This window comes from Heptranchias perlo, chromosome 20, assembly GCF_035084215.1.
Source record: "Heptranchias perlo isolate sHepPer1 chromosome 20, sHepPer1.hap1, whole genome shotgun sequence".
Lineage (NCBI taxonomy): Eukaryota > Metazoa > Chordata > Chondrichthyes > Hexanchiformes > Hexanchidae > Heptranchias > Heptranchias perlo.
This window is the reverse complement of record NC_090344.1, coordinates 11,137,691-11,163,402: the sequence shown is the minus strand read 5'-3', so window position 1 is coordinate 11,163,402 and position 25,712 is coordinate 11,137,691. Positions and strand designations below refer to the sequence as shown.

General features: G+C 43.9%; 3 non-coding genes across 3 annotated transcripts; 2 read left to right on the top strand and 1 right to left on the bottom strand.

The window, feature by feature from the left end:
• Window positions 1–3,643: 3,643 nt before the first annotated feature.
• Window positions 3,644–3,725, top strand: trnas-gcu (transfer RNA serine (anticodon GCU)). Its single transcript has one exon. It is a non-coding gene; the product is annotated as a tRNA-Ser (tRNA).
• Window positions 3,726–13,078: 9,353 nt separating this feature from the next.
• On the top strand, window positions 13,079–13,152 carry trnat-agu (transfer RNA threonine (anticodon AGU)). The gene has a single exon. It is a non-coding gene; the product is annotated as a tRNA-Thr (tRNA).
• Window positions 13,153–17,323: 4,171 nt separating this feature from the next.
• On the bottom strand, window positions 17,324–17,405 carry trnas-uga (transfer RNA serine (anticodon UGA)). The gene has a single exon. It is a non-coding gene; the product is annotated as a tRNA-Ser (tRNA).
• Window positions 17,406–25,712: the final 8,307 nt, after the last annotated feature.

Genomic DNA, 25,712 nt, shown 5'->3' with positions numbered 1-25,712 from the left:
TTCTTGCTTGCAGTAATTCTATTCCTGTAAAAGTAGCTCCTGAAGATCGCAAGATGGAAAGTATCGAGGCTGAGCGGTCTAACACGCTGGTTTAAAGCTCAAGCTAAATCCCATAATTTGTAAATGGACCGAAATCATAGTTTGTGGCTCCAATTCCGCAGCCTCCCTCCTGCAAACTCATAACAGTGAACATCTCATCTGTTATTGCAACAGCGTAGTCCGGAGGAACCACATGGCAATTCAAATAAGGAGATGCATTTTGGAAAACACCAATTATACCTTCAACTCCAGTCGAAATGTTCACAAGGAAAAGGATTGGTTGATCTCGGTGAGACTCGACTAACATTCTCGACCCTGTAATATCACATAAGGACCGCGCACTGACTGATTGCGCCACTTGAGCCCGGTTACTTTGATCACCTGTCCCACTCTGCTCGAAAGAATATTATGGTGAGATGTCCTTACCTGTGGAAACGTGTCCTGTCCCCGTGATGAAAATAATATCTGCACTTTGACTTTCAGCTTATCTCACAGCCTCTGCTCCATCGCACTACAATCGGGTTTTCTGCTAACAGGTCGAAATAAACATGGGCAGAAATTCTAACAGCGGTGGGATTCTAACCCACTCCTCCATTGAAAGTTGATGGAACACGCTGGACCGCGAGGTCGCGCTAACATAATGTCACAGTAACGTTTAAAGAGCTGTTTAATGCTCAAATAAATGAATTGAAGCTAATTGATCGCATTTACCCCGTGCTGGGGTTGTTCTCCTCAGAGCAGAGAACTTTAAGAGGAGATTTGATAGAAGTGTTCAAAACCATGAAGGGTTTAGATAAAGTAAATAAATAGAAACTGTTCCCATTGGCGGAAGTGTCGAGAACCAGAGGACAAAGATTTAAGGTGATTGGCTAAAGAACCAAAGGCGACACGAGGAAATTATTTTTTTCCCCATCGAGTAGTTATGATCTGGAATGCGCTGCCTGAAAGGATGGTGGAAGCAGATTCAATCGTGGCTTTCAAAAACGAATTTGATAAATAATTGAAGGGAAAAAATGCAGGGCTACAGGGAAGAGGCGGGGGAGTGGGACGAACTGGATCGCTCTTATAATGAGCCGGCACGGGCTCGATGGACCGAATAGCCTCCATCTGTGCTGTAACCATTTTATGATTGTATGATTCTATTTATTCTCTTTATTTTATTTGCATGCATTTCTCTATCTCTCCCTGCACTCGGTCTCTTGTGTTGTCCCCTGATGGACTTCTCAGGCTTCCTTGAACGGCGACGGCTGGTCGAACCTGCAACACCAGCAGAAAGACTGAGACAGTAGGAAAAGTAAAGGGGCAATCCAGCTGCTGCAGCCAATGTCTACACATTAATGTCTCTTCGCTCTCAAGTAAGTCACTCTCTTTTCATTCCTCTCAATTCGTTTTTTTTTCATTCTGCCTCCAGCACCTTTGTTTGTATCCTGTTTTTGTTCTCTCATGTGTCTCTGCTGGATGATCCAAAATTCAGACCCGCCGCTTCTTCCAGCTTTGTCTTCCTTCCACAATCATGGTCCATTTCGTTGAGACTTTACTGCGGCCTTGCTACTCTAACATTCACTTTCACTTTGTGATGCCGTTTAGTTTGCTCTACATCGACCCCTGTTCCTGGTGGACACATGTCCCGTTCGCATCAATGTTCATTTTTGACTTGAAACCAGTCGATACATTTCCATCTGCGTGTCTGCTCCAGGGACAAGCACTTAGAAATCAGGGCTGGCATTCGGAAGGACAGCGCATACTTTTCCGTTAAATTTCCCTGGGGTATCTTGTGACACGGGGGATGTTAACTGAAGAACTGGGTTTTGTTTCCATGGTCGTTGGCGCTTTTCCCCGAGCAGTTGATGTGCGGGAGAGACGGGCGGCGCTGCACAGCTGCGAATGACGGCAGAAATGTGCACTTTAGCAATCTGGGCGGTGCAGGAAAGTCGGAAATGTTCCGCTTGATCTTAATAGGTCTGTGGAAATGTCCGATTGAAAATGAATGAGGAGAAATGAAAAGAGCGGCAATGGTGAAAAGGTGTCGATTACAGGAGATTGGCCATGAGCGAAAGGTCATTTGAAAGCTCGGCGCGGAGGGGATTTTGTTCGGAAACGGCAGACTTTAAGCGCGTGAGGAAAGTGAAGTGTGAGCTTTGTCCTTGGGTCAAATTGGGTGTTTTCAGGGAAACAGCCATTGTGAAATCACAAAAATGAAAACAGAAAATGCTGAAAACGCTGAGCAGGTCAGGCAGCGCCTGTGGAGAAAGAATCAGAGGGAACGTTTCAGCTCGATGACCTTTATCATCACATCTGAAGGGTTTGCCATGTGCGTGAGTAACTTCGCTGTTTCAGATGCTGGCTTCCATCTCTGAATTATGTGGGTTCGAATCTCACTGCTGCCAGAATTTGTACACCCTTCCATTTTGGCCGCCTCACCAAAAACCCTTCTTAAATAAGAAGTGCTTTTCCGCATTGCTGGTTTCCACCTATTTGCACAATTCAGCAAAGTCTGGATTGCCACCCAACTGTTTCTTAGACGGAGGTGTTGGGACTGTAAGGTGTGATCTCGGTGAAGTATCAATCAATGTGCACAATGGCGCCCTGGTGAACCGAGGACCTCTTATAGTCAGTATAATATAAAAGATATGCACCATAATTATGCATTTCTTCTTTTCATCACACTCGGATTTATTATCAGGGAATGTACGTGAACAGGTCGATTTACGTCACGCTCCGGTCGCTTCGCATCGCCTCCCACAAATAGAATAGAATCATAGAAAGGTCACAGCACGAAAAGAGGCCATTCGGCACATCGAGTCCGTGCCGGCTCTCTGCAAGTGCAATCCAGACAGACCCACTCCCCCGTCCATTCCCTGCAGCCCTGTATTCTCTTTCGTTTCAAATACTTATCCAGTTCTTTATTGAAGACCATGAGTGAATCTGCCTCCACCACCCCCTCGGGCGGTGTATTCCAGATCCTAAACACTCGCTGTGTCGAAAAGTTTTTCCTCATGTCACCTTTGGTTCTTTTGCCGAACACCTTAAATCTATGTTCTCTGGTCCTTGAACCTTCCGCCAATTGGAACAGTTTCTCTCTATCTACTCTGTCTGGATCCTTCATGATTTTGAATACCTCTATCAAATCTCCTCGGAACCGTCTCTGTTCCAAGCAGAACAACCCCAGCTTCTCCAATCTATTCATGAAACTTATACCCCTCATCCCTGGAATCATTACAGTAAATCTCTTCTGTGGGGATTCGTTAGTAACATCGCCGAATCCCCCACCATCAACATACTTGTGGTCATCATTAACCAGAAATTTAACTGGACCAGCTACATAAATATTGTGGCGACAAGAGCAGGTCAGAGGCTGGATATTCTGAGCCAAGTCACTCACCTTCTAACTCCCTAAAGCCGTTCAACCATTTACAAGGCGCAAGTTGAGTGAGTTGGAATACTCATGTGATGGTCATTGACCTGAAACGTTAACTCTGTTTCTATGTCGAAAGATTCTGCCTGACCTGCTGAGGATATCCACATTCACAGTTTTTATTTCAGATTGGCAACATAGCCAGAATTTTAATTTTGAATAAAGGGGGTTTCGCATGTTTCTGCATGCGACGAGGTGGCCAAGAAGTTAAGGCGATGGACTGCTAATCCATTGTGCTCTGCACGCGTGGGTTCGAATCCCATCTTCGTCGTTATTGCGTTTATGTTTTGTTTCTCCCATTCAGTCCACCCAGAAGGTCTGGTGAAAGTCCCATCCTTCTCGAAACGGCAGACGGAGGGTTTTGTATTGTTTGCTGAAATCAGCAACAGTTCCTTCCAGGAAGGTGTTGAGATTGTGAGATTGTGAGATCGCGAAATATCAGAGTGCACATTGGTGTCATTGTAAAATGAGTAAATCTTATGGTCAACGTAAGAGAAACTTACGTCCCATAATTATGATTTATGTCCGGATCATTTCGTGTCTGTGTCTGTTTAAAAGGGATGTGCTGTCAGTCCCGGATCATTCTGTGTGCGTTTTACGCGATTTTCTTGATACCTTTTTCCTTCTGAACTGAAATGACGATCCTCTCTCGAGAAAAAGGTTCACCGCCTGCTTCGGGCAACTGGTCGGAAAAATAACAAAAACTGATGAGACCAAGTTCATTCTGCTGGGCTTCCATTCCAAGCTCCGCACTCTATCCCCCATTCAGTCTCACCTCCGCCTGGACATTATAATCTGCGATATTCATAAGGGAATGGAGAAGCAGAATATCACGGTTATAATTTTCTTCTTTGCTCAACACTGAATAGCTTCAATTGCAATGATTCAGAAGGTAATCATAGAATCATAGAATCTTACATCACAGAAGGAGGCCATTCGGCCGTCGTGCCAGTGCCGGATTTTTCGAAGACCTGTCCAAATTAGACCCACACCCCAGATTCTTCCCAATAATCATGCAAATTAGTCCTCTTTAATTATGTCCAATTGCCTTTTGAATGATCCCATGGAATCTGCTTCCACCACCCTTTCAGGAAGTGCGTTCCTGATCTTAACAACCCTCTGTGTGAAAAAAATTCTCCTCAATTCCCCTCTAGTTCTTTTCCCAATTATTTTAAATCTGTGATCTCCGGTTACCAACCCACATGCCAGAGGAAACAGTTTCTCCATACTTGCTCTTTCAAAACCCCTCACTATTTTGAATACCTCTATTAGGTCTCCCGTTCACCATCTCTGCTGTAAGGAGAACAATCCCAGCTTCTCCAATCTCTCCAAATAACTGAAGTCCCTCATCCCTGGTATCATCCAGGTCGACCTGCTCTGAATCCTCTTCAATCCCTTTTCATCCTAAAGTGTGGTGCCCAGATCTGTACAATATACTCCAGATGAGACCTAAACACTGATTTGTAAGGATTAGTATGACTTCCATTTTTTGTATTCAATGCCCCTATTTACAAAGCCAAGTATCCCATACGCTTTCTTAACCGCCTTATCAACTTGCCCTGTTTTCTGAATATGAACCCCCAGGTTCCTCTGCTCTTGGAACCTCCCATAATTTGTTCCATTTAGATTATACTGCCTCTCCATGTTCTTCTTCCAAAAGTGCATCACTTCACACTGATCGGCGTTAAATCTGTCACGTGACCGCCCATTTCACCAGTCTGTCCATGTCCTCCTGAAGTCTGCTATTATCATGCTCACTATTTACTACGTTGCCAAGTTCTGTATCATCCGCAAACTTCGAAATTGTACTCCCTATTCCCACATCCAAGACATTTATATATAACAAGAAAAGCAATAGTCCAAATACCGACCCCTGGGGGATTCCACTGCATATTTCTCCCCAGTCAGAAAAACATCCGTTCACCACTACTCTCAGCCTCCTATCCCCCAGACTATTACTTGCCCACGTTACCACCGGCCCTTTAATCCCACGTGCTTCTAGTTTTCGAATAAGTCTGAATTTCTAAAATGTGTCCTGAAAATAACTGTAACCCCGTAATTTTATTGTTAAACAATGAGAATACAGATATTAGGACCGGATGATAGATCGGGTTCATTCCCATTATCCGCAGGTGACGGGACCCGAGCAGGGGAAATCCCATCTCGGTTTATATTTTCCGAAAACGGAGACGGAAAATAGCAAAACTCAACCCGTCGAAATCCAACAATTGGACGAAGAACCGACAGCCTTTTCCCATCCCGGGTTTGCAGACCTGGCTGTTGAAGGAAGCCTGATAAGTCCATTAGGGATCAACAGCGAAAGTGAAGAAACGCAGACAGAGATAGATAGATACATGCAAAGAAAAATAGTATAAATCTCCAATTCTGTCATTGAGCAGAATTTAGGTGGCAGCTTAATGGAAATTCGTCGCATGCCGTGAAATCTAAGAGTTCGACATAGGGCTGGATTATAACTTTATTTCTGAAAAAAGTAAACACTGCCTGGTAACGACAGCTCTTATTTATTTGACCATTTTACAGTGGCGGTTTGAAGTGATTTCGAATCTCAGTGAATTTCAAGACCATGCTTGACCCACTCGTTTGGTCACCCACAGGTAGCACGCGGTTGTAGACTGCGCAGGATAATCACAGGAACTCTGCCAGACTGCATGTTCCAGATTTGTATCCAACGCGACACGTGCAGCCTGCAGCCGTGTGTGGATTGGTGGTTGAGTGTAGAACTCTCGCCTGCCGACGGGAAACCAGGGGTTTGGTTCCAGGCCAATGCAGCTTCCTTTACCTTTTGTATCTGGAACCATGAAATCGCCTGAATTGGGATAAATTCATGTGCCGGCTTCAATCTGTACAACTTCTTGAAAGATTATCTTCATTTCGTCGACGTGTCTTTCGTGGACATACCCTCTGCATTCTCTCCTCTGGTGTTCAAACATGCTCGGCTGGAGATAAGTCAAACCTGCCTTCTGCACTTGCTTCAAAGATGTGAGAAGCCAATTGGTGGTTTTTGACGAAAAATGGGGACGCAAGGGGGCTCATACCGGGATTTGAACCAGTGAAACTCCCTGAGCGAGAATCAGATCCAAAGTCCAACTGGTAACAGAGCCGTGCAGCCACTGTAAAATTTCGCTGCCGCGCAGCTGATCCGCAATCCTTTCAGAACACCATGGCCATCCAAACTCGCTTTCTTGTACGATATACGATGTAGAGCAATATCAGGTTCTAAACTAATTATTTCAGATCAACAACATTAGTCTCTCTTTATCAAATTTGTTTTGAATGTATGACTTGTATTATCAAGTAACACTTTCCAGAATGAATTACTCTGAAACGACATTGTCGTCTGTCTCGGCATCGTCATAGTTTACACTCCACCATAAGTACACTTTGCTCAAATTGCTGCTTTCATTCACCATGAGAACGAAGAGCCACGAATGTGGAAACATTAGCTGCGAAATTATCAGCTGGGTTGCACCTTTCCTTTTCCTGCTGTCTCAGTCTTTTTTTTCTTTACCCTTCTCTGCTATTGTTGCAGGTTAGATCAGCCATCGCCGTTCAAGGAAGCCTGAGAAGTCTATCGGGGACAACACAGAGAGACAAGAGACGGAGACATGGAGAGATGGAGAGATGCAGACAAAGAAAATAAAGAGTATAAATGTCAAGTTTTGCAAACTAGCAGAATTTAAGTTACAGATTGGGAGAGATTCCTTCTTGGGTCTTGAAATCTTGCAAGAGAAGATTGGACACAAATTAAAAGCACCGGCCTCGCTGGAGAATCTCTCATTCTGGGAGAGAGATAAATGCGGTCAATTAACTTCAATTAATCTATTTCAGCACTGAAGTGATCTTTAAACAGTAGCTCTGCGAGCAGAATTCAAACCTGGGCAGGAAATCCTCAATTGAATTTTGAGTCCAACGCTTTAAACACTCGGCCACCGCAGCTGTAAACGGCATGTTCATTCAGATCGGATTCCAAATGGACACATGCTGCTGTTACAAACGCGCGCATTGATGGTGCTTGGGGTCGAATTCTTACTTGTTACGCTGGAGACCTTGGTTCGATTCCCGATACAATGCAGGATCATTCTGTAACAATGAGGAGCTGAAGAGCAAAAGAAGACTATTTCGCCCCTCGAGCCTGTTGCGCAATTCAGTGAGATCCTGGTTGATATGTAACCTAACTGCATATTATCGCCTTAGCCCCATGTCCCTTAATGCCTTTGGTTAACAAAAATCTATCAATTTCAGTTTTAAAATTAACAATTGAGCTCGCATCAACTGCCGTTTGTGGAAGAGAGTTCCAAACTTCGACCTCCCTTTGCTTGCAGAGGTGTTTCCCAACTTCACTCCTGAAAGTCCTGACCCTAATATTTAGGCTGCGTCCCCGAGTCCGAGACACGCGAACGGGCGGAAATCTTTTTTTTTCTGTTTACCCCATCAGTTCCCCTTAATATTTTGAAATGTTCGATCAAATCAGCACTTAATCTACTGAATTCAAGGCAAACCCGAGTTTATGTAATCTCTCCGCGTAATTTGAACTGTGGAGTCCAGGTAACATTCTAGTAAATCGACGCTGCACTCCCTTCATAGCCAATATATCCTTCCTAAGGTGCGTTGCCCAGAACTGAAGGCAATACTCCAGGTGTGGTCCAACCAGAGCTTTGTATAACTGTATCATAATGCCTATCCCCTTGAATCTAGTCCTCGGGATATAAAGACCAACATTCCATTAACCTTTTTGATTATTTTTTGTACCTGTGCATGACATTTTAATGATGTATGTTCATGGACCCCTAAGTCTTTTTGGACCTCCAATGTTTCGAGCTTTTCACCATTTAGAAAGTACTCTGATTTATCCTTTTAGGTCCAAAGTGGATGACCTCACACTTGACGAAATTCATATCGATTTGCCACAATTTTACCCATTTATTTATTAAATTAATGCCTCTCTGTAATTTTATGCTTTCATCTGCACTGCTTACAATGCTGCCCATCTTGGTGTCATCGGCAAACTTGGATATGTGGCTTTCTATCCCGTCATCTGATATCCGCCTGAATTGGGAAAAATCCAAATTCAGTTTCAATTGCCTCATCATCTTGAGACATTTTATTTGCTTCATGTGTATTGCGTCGACGAAACTTCGGCATTCAGTCCACGAGAGCTCAAACATCCTCTGGACAGAATTCAGTTCTCCCAACAGCAAAACTGAAAAGATGTGAGAAACCAATTGGTGACTTTTCACTAAAGGGAGAAAGACATGCGGGCTCGTCCTGGAATTGAACCCGGGACCTCTCGCGTATCACTTAATGAAATGCCCTAAGCGAGAATCATACCCCTAGACCAACGAGCCACTGTTACTTTAATTGTGCAGCCAGTGTAAAAGTTGGTTGCGTCTCACAGCCGATCGACCATCCTTTCAGACCACTTCGATCCATCCAATCTCGTTTTCTCTTCGGGTGGACAGCAATATCAAGTTGTGCACCAACTATTTCCATTCACCAATATTAGTCTCCCTTTACCAAATTGCTTTCGAGTGCACGAATTGAGTTATCAAGTAAGACGTTTCAGAATTAGTTGCTCTAAAAATACATTGCTTGTGAGGATACTCAGAGTCGTGTCGATTTGTGGCACGCTCTGTTCCCTTTGCATTGCAACCTACACGTAGTATTGAATCATAGAAAACTTACAGCACGGAAAGAGGCCATTCGCGCCATCGAGTCCGTGCGAGATCTCTGCAAGAGCAATCCAGCTAGAACCACTCCCCTGCCTTTCCCCGAAGCCCTGCATTTTTTTCCCTTTCAAGTACTGATCCAGCTCCCCTTTGAAGGCCATGATTGAATCTGCCTCCATCACACCCTCGGGCAGTGCATTGAGATCCGAACCTCTCGCTGTGTAAAAAAGTTTTTCCTCATGTCACCTTTGGTTATTTTGCCAATCACTTTAAATCTCTGTCCTCTGGTTCTTGACCCTTCCGCCAATGGGAACAGTTTCTCTCCATCTTCCATGCCTCGATCCTTCATGATTTTGAATACCTCTATCAAATCTCTACAAAACCGTCTCTGTTCCAAGGAGAACAACCTCAGATTCTCCGGTCTATCCACGTGAGTAAAGTCCCTTATCCCTGGAATTCTGACAGTATTTTTTTTCTGCACCCCCTCGAAGGCCTTCACATCTTTCCTGAAGTGCGGTGTCCCGAACCCCACACAAAATTTCAGTTGTGTTCGAACCAGTGTGTTATAAAGTTTCATCCTGACTTCTATACTTTTGTACTCTATACATCTATTTATAAAGCCCAGGATCCCGTATGCTTTTTAACCGCTTTCTCAACCTGCCCTGCCACATTCAACGATTTGTACACATAAACCCCTCTTTGTTCCTCTACCGCATTTACATTTGTGCCCTGGAGTTTATTTTGCCTCTCCTCGTTTTTCCGACCGAAATGTATCACTTCGCATTTTTTTTGCGTTAAATTTCATCTGCCCCGTCTCCGCCCAAGCCACCAGCCTGTCCATATCCTTTGAAGTCCATCACGATCCTTATCATTGTTTACTACTCTTCCAAGTTTTGTTTCATCTGCAAATTTTGAAATTGTGCTCTGTGCACTCAAGTCCAAGTCATTAATATATATCAAGAAAAGCAGTGGTCCCAGCACTGATCCCTGGGGAACGCCACTGTACACCTCTCGCCAGTTCGAAAAACAACAGTTCACGAGTAATCTGTTTACTTCTGTTCGTCAATTCTGCATTTATGTTGTTTCTGCCCCGTTTATTCCATGGGCCGCAATCTTGATGATAAGCCTACCATGCGGCACTTTAGCAAACACCTTTTGAATGTCCACATACACCACATCAACTAAATTGCCCTCATCTATCCTCTCTGTTACCTCATCAAAAAACTCTAAAAGGTCAGTTAAGCACGATTTACCTTTAACAAATCCGTGCTGCCTTTCCCTAATCAATCCACCCTCGTCCAAGTGACTGTTAATTCTGTCCCGGGTTATCGTTTCTAAACGTTTCCCCACCACTGAGGTTAAACTGACTGGCCGATAGTTGCTGGGTTTATCCGTACACCCTTTTTTGAACAAGGGTGTAACCTTTCCAATTCTCCAGTCCTCTGGCACCACCCACATATCTAAGGATGTTGGTAGATTATGGTCAGTACCTCCGCAATTTCCACCCTTACTTCCCTCAGCAACCGAGCATGCATCCCATCCGGACGTGGTGGTTTATCTGCTTTAAGTACAGCCAGCCGTTCAAGTGCCTCTTCTTTATCAATTTTTAGACCATCCAGTATCTAAACGATAACTTCCTTTGCTGAGACTCTGTCTTCTTGGTAAAGATAGATGCAAAGTACTCATTTGGTACCAAGGCCATCCCCTCTGCCTCCATGAGCAGATCTCCTTTATCGTGCCTAATCGGCCTCACCCCTCCTCTGACTACCCGTTTACTGTATGCATGCCTGTCGAAGTCTTTTGGATTCCATTTTATTTTGGCCGTCAGTCAATAGTCATATTTCTCTGTGCCTCTCATTTCCTTTTTCCTTCCCCTCTGAACTCCCTAAATTCTGCCTGGTGATTTAACGCATAAAAAAGTTAACATTTCTTTCAGCCGGAAACAGAAAGTTACTGGTTGATTAATGGCGATTTGAACAAGTATTCGTCTTTTTTACAGAGTTTAATGAGTTTTGCGAAATTAATACAGTGAACTAATACAGTAAAGTTGAATTCCTGATCGGGAACCGCCTCAGACAGCGCATTACTGCCCATCCCTGGGAAACAAGATACGATCGAAACTTTGACAACACATCTCGGATCCCCCTACAAAGTCACAGCTTGCCAGCTGTTCCGAAATCTGGAGCCTGGACAGGGAGTTAAACGTTGGACCTTCAGCTCACTGCCCACTTTAAAAGTCTGATACTCTACCGACTGAGCTACCCAGGCTCGATACTGCATAAGGTCCCATCGTACATATTAATGGGAGATCTCTGAATTATCCCTGCAGCCGTCGAACGAGGGTGAGGTCCGTTTGATAAAATTCTCAGCAACGTGTTGAGGAGAATCCTTGTTCCTGTTGAACAAGATGTAAGAAACATGGACAGTAAACTCGTGAGTTTGCAATTCTTCTTGTTTGTGCCAAATGTCTTGTCATTCGTTAGCAGCAATTAAAATAGCACTTTAACCAGAGGCTCAAAAGCTGAACTTGTCTCACACGGGAGTTGGAAAAGGCCTCCCGACCTTTCAGCGTATTAACATCTGTAAGCTGAATAATTTCACCCGTGACACAGTGAAACCAGGCAGCATATTTCTCTTCCAAATTTTCCCCACACGAAACTTCCAACCGATGAATATCGGCTTAAAGAAAAGAAGAATTGTTTGTTTGGTTCTTTAGATTTAAAGATCTCGTACCGGCCCCTTTGCCATATGAGCTGCCGCTAAAAGCCCCCTCTCCCGCTATGAACAACTAAACTGCCACCTGCTATTGCAAGACGGTAGGCCAGAGGAACGCAAATGCCCACATGGGAAAACTAAGAAGTCGATTGTTGACCTCCATACGTTTGTCCCAGAAGAGCGTATTGTAAAAACGACTGGTTGTTAACAAGATGCGTTATGGAAGATACCATTTGTACCTTGAACTCCGATCAAAATGTTCGGAGTAAAAGGTTTGGTTGTTTTAGAAGACGCTCGAACTCACAACCTGGTCATTTCTGGAGCCCATACTGCTATAAATAAGTAACGTACGCTTAACAATTGTACAATACGAGAGCAGCGAACAACGGACGGCATCAGCGCTCCTGCCAAACAGCTTCATTTTCGGTCTCTCAATTATCACTTCGAGATCTTTCTCAAACAGAAGCTTCCAATCAGATGCGCTTCGTTAAATAACAATTCCTCAATCAAGAGAGTTTTGATCGATCAAGACTAAATTTCCTCACCTGTTCCTTTTAATCATCTGGAATGGTGACCATCAGGTCCTGGAGATTTGTGTATCTTTAGCCTAATTATTTTCTCCATTGCCATTATTTTACTTATACGAATCCCCTTGATTTATTAACAGTTTTCCTCGTGTCTCTGGTATGTTAGCCTCATCCATTTCTGTGACGACCGATGCAAATTAAAAATTTAGCAACTCTGCCATTTCCTGATTTTCAATTACAATGTCACCTCCATCTGTCTTCAAGCGGCCCACATTACACTAAGCCTCCCTTCTTTCTCTTAATATACTTGTAAAAACCTTGAGAGTTGTCCTCATTTTCCCTCACAAGTTTTTCTCCTTTTCCCTTTTTGCTTCTCTTGGGATTTTTTAGTTTCAGCACCACAATGAACAACAATTCGCTGTAAAGTTCGGCTCAATAGTTCTCCAATGTCAGAGCGAGAATTGTCTGAAGCCCTAATTTATTTAACGTAACAAATACAATCACACATAATCATCCATGTATCAACGCACTGATTGATGCACAAAGATAAACACAGCGAGAAATCCAGTCAGTGTCGGAATGCACAGGTAAACGGACAAGCGAAATGGACAGAGAGAAAACGGCCTGAACCCCCAATGGTGAAGTGTCGCTGATAGATATTAGTGAGAGGAGATGGGGCTGTTGCATCATCAATTGGCGCTGTGGTTTAGCTGGTTAAAGCATCTGTTTAGTAAACAGGAGATCCTGGGTTCAACTCTCAGCAGTGCCTTGTGCAGCTTATTATTTTACCTAATTTGTGCAATGAAGCGACAAAATAACACTGTGGTCTTTGTCTTTGTTCAGGTTTCAGGAGGAAACGGATCGCAAGATGACTGTTCAAAAACGCCCTTTCATTCCATAGACAGACCTCTCATGGAATGTGTCTGTCACACGTTAATTTAAGGACACGTTCTTGTTTCTGGGCTCGTTGGGGTCGGGGTATAATTCACGATTTGAGGTTCAAAGTCGGAATTTGTCCTTATTTGGACAAAGGCTTGTGATCTTGACCTGCGGTACAAACGTTTGCAAATGGGAAAAATAAGTCTTCAAATCGCTCCACCTGAATCTCCAGACCCGGATGAAATATATCCCAGGATGTTAACAGAAGCAAGGAAGGAAATAGCGGAGGCTCTGACCATCATTTTCCAATCCACCCTGGCAAAAGTTGTCGTGCTGGAGGATTGGAGGATTGCAAACGTTGTACCATTGTTTAAAAAGGGAGAAAGGGATAGATCGAGTAAATACAGGCCAGTCAGCCTAAACTCGATGGTGGGTAAATTATTTTGCACAATTCTGAGGGACAGTATTAATCGTCATTTCGAAAGGCACGGATTAATCAAGGACAGTCAGCGTGGATTTGTTAAGGGATGGTCGTTTGAATTGAATTACTTGAGGAGATATCAAGGAGGATCGATGAGGGTAGCGCGATTGATGAAGTCAACATGGGTTTTAGCGAGGCTTTTGACAAAGTTCTACAGGGCAGATTGGTCAAAAATGTAAATGCCCATTGCATCCAAGGGACATTGGCAAGTTAAATCCAAAATTGGCTGAGTGGGAGGAAGCAAGCGGTTGTGGTCGACGGGTGCTTTTGTGACTGGAAGGCTGTTTCGAGTGGGGTTCCATGCGGCTTCGTAATAGGTCCCTGCTTTTCATGGTACAGATCATTGATTTAGACTTAAATTCAGGGGGCATGATTAAGAAATGTGCAGATGATACAAAAATTGGTCCTGTGGTTGATAGTGAGGAGGAAAGCTGTCGACTGCAAGAAGATACAGATAGAGCGGAACGGTGGATAGAAAAGTGGCAAATACAATTCAATCTGAAGAAGTGTGAGTGAGTTGAGGGGGGGGGCAAAAAGGCAAAGGAGTGCACAACAAATATTGTTATTAATTTGCCATTTACACGCCCATTCTGCAAAGTTGATAATGTCGTCCTTATTTTTCTCATTTTTCCTTTGTATTAACTACAGCTCGCAATTAGGTGTCATCCCTAATTTTGGAATTGTACTTCCGATTCCCGTGTCCAAATCATAAATGTAAATTTTGAACAACAGTGGTCCCAGAACCGATGAATTTTGAACAACAGTGGTCCCAGAAACGATAAATTGAAAACAACAGTGGTCCCAGAACCGATAAATTGTGAACAACAGTGGTCCCAGCGCCGACAATTTGTGAACAGCTGTGGTCCCACGAATTTTGATCTTGAACTGCAGTTGAAACTTTTGCATCAAAAGAAATAACGTCCCCAAATCGTCCCACGTGAATCTCAAACGCTTTGGGAAGAAGTTTGATAGAAACAATCAGGACTTTAAAGGCACCTCAACGACCTGAACTTCCGTTGAATGAATTTTGTTAGCCATTACATTCGACCGTGAAATCGCTCTTGACTTTCATCACATTGAAGCAGAGTGTGGCCGCTTTGTATCTGTGAGCATGTCTGTGACTTGTTAGCTTTGATATTGATCGCTTCCAATTTGTAAAATTCATCAATCGTCAGGGAAAAGAAATCGAGAATCGAATTGTCCCTCTAAGTGATGAACTGAAGGGATTGGTGCTCCAAGCAGATCTGGAAAATGCGTGGTGCAATCGGCCAGGAGTTCCAAATCCACCCTCCATCCACTCGGCAATTATATTGAATGAACTTTACTCTGGCCCAGTGTCGCCGCACTGAAATCGAGTATTTCTCCGGCATGTTTTTCTTCATAGTTGCTGGTTTAAGAGTGAAGACCGGCTTGTTGGATTTTAACTCCTACAAGCTTTAGTCATTCATTTTTCACTGACTGCAGACAGTTGTTATATTGGTCGCTGCAATCTCAAAGTTTATCTCAGTGAATTATTGGTTTAGCAAGTGATCGCTTCACCTGTTCTCGGCGGTGTTATCCGTTAGCGTGAAAGTTTGATGGTTCGAGCCCTTATTTTATTTTTCCTCAGGATTCATCGCCTCAAAGTTCCAGGGTTTCAACGCATGTTTTGGAATCAAGAAAATCTACCGGAATCATTGCCAGCTGAGCAGGGCTGATATTCCACCATTTACCCTGCGGTCGGAAATCAGGCACATGAATCATTTAAAGGAATGGAACATTGGCTTCACGGTAATTACAATTCTCCTTGACAGACAAGCCCCCGAAAGGCCCGAAGGGAGGCCGCATTCGTAGCAGGAGAGCTGGATCGCTGTGACATGGAGATTTCTGTAGTGAGCGAGACCAGACTGTTCCTATGTTCAGAGAATAAATTTCACACCCTTTATTTTGGGAAAGCAAAACGGTGGGGACTTTTGTCATAGCCCGATGTCTTTCGTGTTGTATCAGATGTTCCTCGTTGCGTTACTTTCATCTTGATCGGAGAACCAGTTCGGGCGCTCCTGTGATAAACAGCAATTGCCAGTTAATGTTAAATTTAACAACGACTCCACTGCGTTTTTAATCCCACTCTTAAGATGCAGTCTATAAAATGAAAAAAAATCATCACATTCAAAGCATAAAAATCTTATTAAAGTTTTGACTGTCTCTCGGTAACCACGTCAACATCGCCTTCAGTCTGAAATAGAAAGTTATCGATTGATTCATGGTGATTAAAACAGGGATTCAACTACGACCAGGATTTAATTAGCTTCATGTAATTAATTTAATAAGTTCACAACTCTTTTTAAAGTTAATTCCCGAACTGGGAATCGAACCTCGCGGCGGTGAGAGTACCGAATTCTCACCACCAGGCCATTGGGGAGCTCCCAAGATTGCGCACGAGACAGAGTGGAACAGATGACATTATTTTTTCTTTCGCTCTTTCATGATTCATTCAGCTCTGTGTTTATTCTCAGGCCTCTTATCTCTCCCTACTTTTCAGCTTCTGACTGCGGATATTCCTGTGGCTAAATATGAATAATATAGAACATCTCACAGCCCCGGTATATTTGCTGTTTCTCTGTGCAGTTCTGTGCAAAATCAAACTGTACGCAAATACCGACAGTGCCTCTCTCTCACTCCCCACAGAAGCAGCAGGAGATGCCACTTTAAACTGTCAGTTGCTTCAAACGATTCACGATGGACCTGCGTGGCCTTGCAGTTTTCCAAGGAGCTGCATTCCGTGCGTGAATTTTGGAAATGGAAACATGTCCATCAGCAGCTTGTGGTCGTATTTTACCTCACTTTCCATTTCATGTACATGCCTACTTGCACTTGGTGATGTCATTGCCTGAACATCACCTCTGTCGCGATATTATTTCGAACAGAAAATGCCATTTTGTGCGAGCAGTTTGTCTGGCAGGAAAATGACCTGAATTACAAAGGGGCAAGTGGGAAAGGCCGCGTTGCTCTGCTTGTTCGCAGCAAAGAATTTTCAGCGTTTCCTTGGGGTTTGGTGTTTAGGATTCGGCGCTTTCATCACCACGGCAAAGGTTCGATTGTCGGTCTCAACCTCCGCATATTATACACTCTACCATAAGTGTACTGTACTCAAATTGCTGATTTTTTCATCGTAAGGGGAAGAAACATAAATGTGTGGACATTAATTACGAATTCATCAGCTGGGTTGCACCTTTTCTTTTCCTACCGTCTCAGTCTTTCCATCTTTACCCTTCTCTGCTGGTGTTGCAGGTTCCATCATTCTTCGCTGTTCACGATGCCTGAGAAGTCCATCAGGAGAAAACAGGCAAAGTCAAGAGACAGAGACAGTGAGAGATTAAAACATAGAAATAAATTGTATAAATGTCAAGTTCTGCGAACGAGCAGAATTTAGAATGGAGCTTGGGAGAGATTCCTTCACGTGTCTTGCAATTTTGCAAGAGATCATTGGGCTCCGAGTTAAAAGCGTCGTTGGCGATGGAGCGCCTCTCTGAGGGAGCGAACAAGGTCCGTTCGTTCAAGTTCATATTAATTTGAACACTGAACAAACTTTAAAAAGTAGCGCTGCGAACAGGATTCGAACCTGTGCAGGGAAACCCCATTGGATTTCAAGTCCAACGCCTTAACCACTCGGCCATCGCAGCTGCAAACATCGATGATGCACAGCTATAAATCAGAATGCGTAGGGTTATCACACGAGATCTGTGACACTTTGTTCTCTCAGACAGGTTTCCAACTGGAAACTTGCAGCTTGTTGATGTGCTGACTTTGCTGTCTCGGTGATAGAATTCTCATTTATCACGTGAGAAACCGGGGTTCGATTTCCGGTTCGTTTAGGATTATTTTCATTCTCCATTCATAAGATCGCGTGAATTGTGCGACATTCGCCCTCAGCTTCAATCTGCGCACCATTTGAGACATTTTCCATTCTCCACGTGTGTTGCGTCGAAGCTGGGTTGGAAAATCACATTGCAAGTCTAACGCCTTAATCATTCGGTCATCGCAGCTGCAAGCGACAAATCCGACACGGCTGCAGAAGAGAATGAAGAAGGTTATGACAGGAGAACTCTGAGACTGTATGTTCTTTTAGACAGGTTTCGAACTGAGCGCAGACCACCGGCTGCTGTGCGGACTTTGTTATTTCAGCGATCAAATTCTTGCTGTCTGCGCGGGAGGCCCGAGTTCGACCACCGCTCAATCGAGGAGCATTTTTCATTCTCCATTCATGAGGTCATGTGAATTCGGATACGTTTACATTAAGCTTCAATTTGAACACCATCTTGTGACATTTTCCTTTCTCCATGTGTATTGTCGTCGACAGAACCTCTGCATTCTGTCCTCCATGCACTGGAATTAAGACAATCCTGCCGACAACACCGCTGACAAGACGTGAGAAACCAATTTGTGATTTTGAACTATAAATGGTAACACCGCAGGGCTCGTCCGGGATCTCTCACATAACAATCAGCAAATCCCCAAAGCGAGAATCATACCAGAAGACCAAAGAGCCACTGATAACAGAGGGGTGAAACCAATGCAGAATTCGGTGCCACCCACAGCCGATCGGCCACCATTCTGTCCATCCTATCACTTTTTCTATTCCGATGTACGGCAATGTGAAGACGTACATTAACTATTTCATATCAACAATATTAGCCTCTCTTTACCACATTCGTTTCGAATGTGCGAGTTGTAATATCAAGTGAGACTTTGCAGAATTAATTGCTCTGAAGCGACATTGTTGTCTGTCTCGGAATCCGCAGATTATCCACTCTCCCACAAGTATAACAGTGACTACACTTCAAAAATACTTCATTGGCTGTAAAGCGCTTTGGGACGTCTTGATGTCGTGAAAAGCGCTTTATAAATACAAGACTTTGTTTTTATACTGGGCTAAAAGTACTGATAATTTCACTATGAGGACGAAGAGACATCAATATGTGGACATTGGCTACGAATTCATCATCTGGGTTGGTCCTTTACTTTTCCTCCCGTCTCATTCTTTCGATCTTTAGCGTTATCTGCTGGTGTCGCAGGTTCGATGAGCTTTGGCCGTTCAATGAAGCCTGAGAAGTCCATCAGGGGAAAACAGAGCGGGACAGAGACAGGGAGAGATAGAGATAAAAGTATAGAAAATAAGCCTGAATATCAAGTTAAAAGAATTTTAAATGAAGCTTGAGAGAGATGGAATCATACACTCAAAGAATCGTTACTGCACAGAAGGAGGCCATTCGGCCCATTGAGCCTGCCCCGGATCTCTTTAAGAGCAATCCAGTTCGTCCCATTTCCCCGTTCTTTCCCTGTAGACCGCAAATATATTTCCTTCAAATACTTGTCCAATTCCTTTTAGAAATTAACGATTAAATCCGCTTCCACCACCCTTTCAGGAGATGCATTTCCGATTATAACTACTCGCTGATTTAAAACGTTTTTCCTCATATCTCCTTTGGTCAACCACCGTAAATCGATGTCCTCTGATTCTCGACTCTTCCGCCAACGGGAGCAGTTTCTGTTTATTTACTTTATCTAAACCCGTCATGATTTTGAATACTTCTGTCAAATTTCCTCTCAACCTTCCTGCCCGAAGGAGAACAACCCCAGCTTCTCCAGTCTATCCACGTAACTGAAGTCCCTCATCCCTGAAACCGTTCCAGTAAATCATTTCTGCGCCACCTCTAAGGCCTTCACATCCTTCCTAAAGTGCGGTGCCCAGAATTGGACACAATACTCCAGGTGTGGATTATTGTGAAGTTTCCTTCACGCACCTTGAAATTTTGCAAGAGACCATTGGACTCCCAATTAAAAGGCTCTGCCGCGGTGGAGGATCTCTCTGAGAGAAGGAAATGCGGCCCGTTATCTCCAGTTCATATTTATTTGAGCATTGAACAAAACTGTAAACAATAGCGCCGCGAGCAGCATTCCAGTGTTTTACCAAAAGACCCCGTCGAGTTTTAGATGTGACGGCTTAACCATTCGGCCATCACAAGCAGCGAGTGCTCGTAATGCAGGGCTGTAAATCAGAATGCGCAAGGTGCTCAGAGGATATTTGTGAAATGATATGTTGTTTTGAACAGGTTTCCAATTGGACACAGCAAACGTTGCTGTTTCACTGGTAGAATTTGCACTTACCACGCGAGGGAACAGGGTTCGTTTTCCCGACCAATTAAGGCTCATTTTTATTCTGCACCTCTGAGATCGCCTGAATTGGGATAAATTCACCTTCAGTTTCAATCTGCACACCGGCGTGAGGCATTTCACTCTCTCCGTGTGTGTTGCGTCGATAAACCGGCTGCATTCTGGCCTCTGGACCTCAAACATGTTCGAGAATTAAATCAATGCTGCTTTCTGCAACGCTGAAAAGATGTGAGAAAGAAATGAGTGAATCCTCACTGGAAATAGTGAAACAGGAGGGTTCTGGGATTTGAACTGGGGAACTCTCACATATCAAACAGTGAAACGTCCAAAATGCAAACCATAATCCGAGAACAAGGAGCCGTCATTAACACAACCGGACAACCAGTCGAAAATTTCCCTGCTACTCACAACCGATCGCCCATTCATTCAGACCGCTTCTGTCCATCGAATCATCGAATGGTTACAGCGCAGAAGGAGGCGATTGGGCTCATCGAGCCCGTGCCTGCTTTTCATAAGAGCAATCCAATTAGTCCCATTCCCCGGCCCTTTCCCGGTGCTCTGTATTTTTTTACTTCAAATTCCTTTCTTAAGTCACGATTGAATCTGCTTCCACCACCTTTCAAGCAGCGCATTCCAGATCAGAACTACTCGCTGCGTAATTAAGTTTTTCCTCATTTCGCCTTTTGTTCTTTTGCAATCACCTCAAATCTGTGACCTCTGGTTTCCGACCATTTCGACAATTAAAACAGCTTCTCTTTATTAACTTCAAACCTTTCATGACTTTGAACACTTCTATCAAATCTCCTCTGAACCTTCTCTGCTCGAAGGGGAACAACCCATCACCCGGCAAATACGGTCAATTAGCTTCAATTAATTTATATTATCATTAAACAGACCTTTAAAGACATGCCTTGTTTTGTGGAAGTGTGAGCTGGTGGTTTAAATCGCTGGTTTCAATGTCTGGGGCGTTTCTCGATTCGAATTTTACCACTGACATAATTTCTGCCAATGTTTATTTTGACCTGTTCACAGAAAACCCGATTGCAGTGCGATGGAGCAGAGGATGTGAAAGAAGCTGAAAGTGAAAGTGCAGATATTAGTTTCATCACGGGGACAGGACACGTTTCCACAGGTAAGGATCTCTCACCTTCAGATTGTTTCCAGCATAGTGGGACAGGTGATCAGAGTGACCGGGCTCTAACGGCGCAATCGGCCCTGATATGAGTTCCAGGCTCGATAAATGCCGGGGCTGTTAATTCGAGTCTCACCGAGATCAAACGATCCTTTTGTTTGTGAACATTTCGACCGGAGTTGAAGTTAGAATTGATGTTTTCGAAAATGCATCTACTTATCTGAATTGCCATGTGGTTCCTCTGGACTACGCTGTTGAATTATCAGAAGAGATGTTGAGTATTACTTGTTTACAGGAGGGAGGCTGCGGTTTTGTAGACACAAACTATGATTTTGATCCATCGACACACTGTGGGATTCAACTGGAGCTTTCAACCAGCGCCTCCGACCGCTCAGCCAGGATACTTTCCATCCGACACTTCTGGAGCTAGTTTTACAGGAATAGAATTACTGCAAACAAGAATTCTACCCCTGAAGCACCAATGCTGCCACGGCAGCAGGATGAATGTGTCCAGTTGGAAACCTGTCTGAAGGAACATGCAGACTGACAGAGCCGGAAGTCCAGCAGATTGACTTTCGGTCTGAGCAGGTGTTGAGTCTCCTTCTTGAGAGAGTTTCGCCAATCCAGCTCAGAGTGGTTGAACAATCATGAATTCGGGTGTGACTGGAGCCACTTGTGTAAGATGAAGTGTCGGGGGCAGTTTCACATCCTTGACGGACATTAATGATCCTGTTGCGGTTTTGCTGTAAAATTTCACTTCCCAGCTCCCGAACTAAAATCCAACGCCGTTGCAACTCGAATCCACAACCTTTGAATGGCTTATCAAACAAAACAAGTCGAAGTCCAACACACTCGCCATTGCGTCACAGGGTCAGTTGCCAAAAAATCCCGAATAAAAAGAAAGACGTGTTTCTCCGGTCCAGGGGCAAAGTGACAATGGATACTATTCAAAAAACTGTCCCCTCGAATCTGTCTTTATATAATTTTTTGTAAAGCTTCGATTTTAAAAGTTATAAAAAGCCGAAATAAATAAAGTAAATTATAAGAATCGAATCCGTGATTAAGGCGTTACAACATCGTCTAAGCAACTGAGTTAACCGGCCGTACTGACGGTCCATTAGACATTTTAATTAATTTCTGTACCTGTACGCTGGTTGGTAGCGCTTTCTGCACTTGGACTCCAAAATCTCTCTGCTCCTCCACAGTTCCTAGTTTCTCACCATTTAGAAAACATTCTGATTTATCTTTCTTAGATTTAAATTGGATGATCTCGCTCACCCCCCATTGAACTATATTTGCCGCAGTTTTGCCCACTCACTGAATCTATCAATTCCCACTTTTCAACTTCCTGCTTCAATCTTCATGACTTATTGCGTCACCAGAAGGCTGAGTGTTCAAATCACGGGGTAACCGTTACTTTTCGAGCTGATCAGATTCTGGATCGTTCCGGGATGAATATTGTATCTGCTTTTTCTCAATAAACAGAACCTTGCTCTAAAGTCTGCTTCCCTGGTTCTCAAATTTCAGGAAGGCGTCTCATTCCGACTTTGATTTTGACCTGCGGTTGAAACTTTTGCAAAGATGGAAAATAAGTCCCCAAATCGCTCCACCTGAATCTTAACCGCTTTGGGAAGAAGTTCAGTGCAAACAGTTAGGAATTTAAAGGCACCTCAATGACCTGCACTTTCTTGGAATGAGTTTTGTTCGCCATTGCATTCGACCGTGAAATCGCTCTCCGCTTTCATCTGACTGAAGTGAAGAGTGTGACCGCGTTACATCTGTCAGAGTGGAAGTGACGTGTTTGGGGCCGGTATGTGTCGTTTACAACTTTTGAAATCTCACCAAGCAGCAGAGAAAAAGAAACTTAGAATCAAATTGTCCCTGTCAGTGATGAATTGAAGTGAATATCGCTCCAAGCAGATCTGGACAACTCGCAGCGCAGCCGCACAGGAGTTCCAAATCCACCTTCTCGCCACTCGGCAATCGCATGAACTGAACTTTACTCTGACCCAGTGTCACCGCGCTGAAATCGAGTATCTCTCGACCACAGTTTTTCTGAACATCATGGTTACTGGTTTAAGAGTGAAAACTGCCGCCCGCTTCACTGTAAGTGCAAGAGACATCTTTGTAAACACCGAGTCGTGTCACAGACCTGCTCGTCGGACCTGCTCATTTCATCTCATCTCATTTTCAGTAAACCTGAATATTACTGGAATAGAGAATGGCGAATCACAGCTCGATAAATCAATCTTCTCGACCACGAGGGGACTGAGTCTTTCAACACACAGGTGTTTAATGGCAAAGTGAGTTTAATGTTCAGGAATAATAGAGCACTGATTTTCGGTCGTGCAAACTTCACACACTTTATTTTGGAAAAGTGAACCGACAGTGGAGAGAATTTATTTTGATCGCTGCAACCTGAATTTTTAGTTCGTTGAATCAGTAGTTCAACAGCAAACGTGTTCTGTCTCTGTGGCGCAATCGGTTAGCGCGTTCGGTAAAGGTTTGGTGGTTCGATCCCACCCAAGGACGGTAGGGAAACTTTTATCTTCATGGTATCGCATTTCCTGGTTCTGATGTTTGTTTTGGCTGCAAAACAAATGCCCGGTTTCGATGGCCAGCTGAGCACGGCCGATCTTCCACCATTCGACCTGTGATTGGCTTCGCGGAAATCTGAATTCTTCTTGATGGAAAATGTCCGAAGGTTGCAGGAGAGCCGCTTCACTCTGACATGGATATTTCTGCAGTGAGTGACACCAGACTGTTTCCACAATGAATGTCACCCCCTTTTATTTTGGAAACGCAAAATTGTATTCACATTCCGATGGGTTTCAGTTGATTTGTGAGAGATCATGAAAGGATCCTGCAGCGCTGCCTTGGATAATAACAACAGTTCTAAGCCGCATTTCAGTCGCGGCAACAAATCCCTGCATCCGAGTATTTGCACCGTTGCACCGGAATATCTGCACCATTACACCGGAGTATCTGCACCTTTAAATCCGAGCATCTGCACCTTTGCAGCAGAGTATCTGCACCCTCACAGTGGTGTATCTGCACCGTTACACCGGAGTATCTGCACCGTTACACCGGAGTATCTGCACCGTTACAACCATTAACTCATCAACTGTCCCTAATCCTCTTTATCAGCGTCGGGAGACCTAAACAAAACCCAACAGAGAAGACATTGGCTTTATGATTCTTCACTAATGTACGGAAACATTTTTATTTCCGGTACTTTAAGGGAGATTTGGGGAAAGTGGCCGCTGATAGTCAGAAATTAATGATTGTTGTTTTTTTTTCAGCGGGCTCGTTGGTCTAGGGCTATGATTCTCGCTTCGGGTTTGTTACTTGAAATATGTGAGAGATCCCGGTTTCAAATCCCGGACGAGCCCTCATTTTTTTTCCCCCCAGACTTTTGATGTTGAGCTGCTGTTCAAACTGGCAGGGTGTTTGGAGGTATCTCAATGATCTCACGTTCTCTGAATGCATTCTACTTGCAATTGCAATTGACCTTGAAACCGCTCTCGGATTTCATCTCACTGAAGCAGAATGTGGCCGCTTTTTATTTGTCAGCGTGCAGGTGACGAGGTTGTGGTTGATAACCGCGGGCACACCTGTCCGGACATTGGTATTCAGAATGTACAAAATGCTGTCTCAAATACTCTGTTGTCATCCAGGGAGCTCTAGTTTTGCATGCCCTAACTTTCCCCGAGTAAGAATGTGTCCAGTCTGTACCCGAACTATCTCCTCACTCAAAGCCTCCCATTGCTCATTTACTGTTTTACCTGTCAATCTTTGATTCCAATCCACCTGGACCCGATCCCTTTTCAACTCGCTGAAATTCGCTCTTCCAGGTTGAGTATTTTCATACTTGATTTGTCCTTGCATTGTCCACAACGACACATTGGACCCTCTTTGCATCCTCCTCACAGCTCACATTTCACCCCAGCTTTGTGTCGTCTTCAAACTTGGAAATGTTACATTCCGTTCCCTCATCCATATCATATATTGTCCAATGTGATTTCGACAAGTTGGGTGAGTGGGCAAGAACATGGCAGATGCAGTATAACGTGGATAAATGTGATGTTATCCACTTTGGTTGTAAAAATAAAGAGAGATTGTTATCTGAATGGTGATAGATTGGGAAGTGCAACGAGACCTGGGTGTCCTTGGACACCAGTCGCTGAAAGCGAGCATTCAGGTGCAGCAAGCAGTTAGGAAGGTGAATGGTATGTTGGCCTTCATTGCAAGAAGATTTGAGTACAGGAACAGGGTCGTCTTACTGCATTGATACAGGGCCTTGGTGAGGCCACACCAATATCTGGAGTATTGTGTGCAGTTTTGGTCTCCTTATGTGAGGAAGGATGTCCTTGCCATGGAGGGAGTGCAACGAAGGTTTACCAGACTGATATATATTGTGAATAGCTGGGGCACAAGCAATGATCCCTGCGGTACCGCACTGGTCACTGCCTGCCACCCGGAAAAAGACCCGTTCATTCCTACTCTGTTTCCTGTCTGTCAACCAATTCTCAATCCATGCCAGTCTATTCCACCCAATCCCATGTGCTTAAATTTTGCACGCGACATCTTGTGTGGGACCTTATCAAAAGCCTTCTGAAAATCCAAGTACACCACATCTACTGGTTCTCCCCTATCTATTCTACTAGTTACATCCTCAAAAAAC